We start from the raw sequence: 1,405 nt of genomic DNA on the forward strand, positions 1-1,405 counted from the left end.
GGTTTCCTCATACCCAACTCCCTTATCATTCCTCAAACTCTCTTGCCTTTATATTCCTTTCTCTTATCGTTATTTCATGAACCAACACAACATAAGCATTGATTTCAAACATCCCGTCATTCTGGATTCGTGTCTTCAGAATGAATCTTGATAACTTTTACAACTTAGATTCATAATTCATCATACTCGTCTGCCTTTGTTCTGGCTCTTAAGCTTTTACACTATCTCCATAACCTTGGGAAGTACTTTCCTGAAAACAATTGACTGAACTTAAATCAGTTTATTCTAACCTCTGGCTCCGTGCCTTTCTTGGTCTTTCACCAGCGGGTGGTCTCTCTCTTAGGAGGGTAAGTGACAAAACAGTCTTTTGTGGTTCATCAATCATTTAGAATCTCAAATGATTCCTCTATTTCCTTTAGCCAGGCTCTTGCCTCGACTGGGTCAGCTTGTTCCTTGGAACTCTGAGAGCTTAGCGACTTAGAGGTCCTGAAAGAATTTCACACCACATTGTTTCCTCAAGGTGGTGGTTGGGGATAATAGTCTAAGTTCTGTCTAGACAGGTCCATGAATTGCCGTATAGGAGTACCGTCTCGGGTCTCCTTTCCTTACTCGACTTTCTGTTTCCTTAGTATGAAATGTTTCATCCTACTCCCCATAATTGGGGTCATCTTTTAATTTAAAATCCTCATTTTCCACTTCATCATGTTATGGGTTCCTTTTTGTCTTGGTGGCAACCTCCCTGACTATCACGTTCAGGGTTTGCTCTAACTCTTATTCCTCAAACTAGCTTTCATCTAAGATTTCATCTTTAAGCTCTTAAACATTTAGAACCCAAATTCTATGGGAATACCTCATTATTCCCTTATCATCTCTCTCGGTATTAATCTCATACCTATTTGTTGGCTCTCTGCCTTCATTCATCACTTTTACTGGCACAATATGTTCTTTTCCAATACTTCGGGCTGTATTGCTATCTCAAACAGCTTTTCGGTACCGGCTCCGGTTACCTTCACTATTATTTCCATTTTCTCAAAATCTCTTATAAACTCTCCAAAAGACATTATCATCTTGAGTCTCTCCTTTTTTTACTAAGGGCATCAGCCACCATATTGGCTTTCCCCGAATGATAAAGAATCTCCCAATCATAATTCTTGATTAGCTCTAACCGCCTCCTCTGGCGTATGTTGAGCTCTTTCTACGTAAGAATGTACTAGAGCTCCTATGGTTTGTGAATCTCACACTTCTCTCCATACAAGTAGTGCCTCAAATCTTTAGGGCAAAACTATTGCCACGAGCCCAAGCTCATGGGTGGGGATATCGAATTTTAAATTCCCTTAATTGTCTTGATGCAGACGCGATTATCTTGCTGTGCTATATAAGAAGCACCCTAATTCCTTATGCGAAG

This window comes from Apium graveolens, chromosome 5, assembly GCF_009905375.1.
Source record: "Apium graveolens cultivar Ventura chromosome 5, ASM990537v1, whole genome shotgun sequence".
NCBI classification, from domain to species: Eukaryota; Viridiplantae; Streptophyta; class Magnoliopsida; order Apiales; family Apiaceae; genus Apium; species Apium graveolens.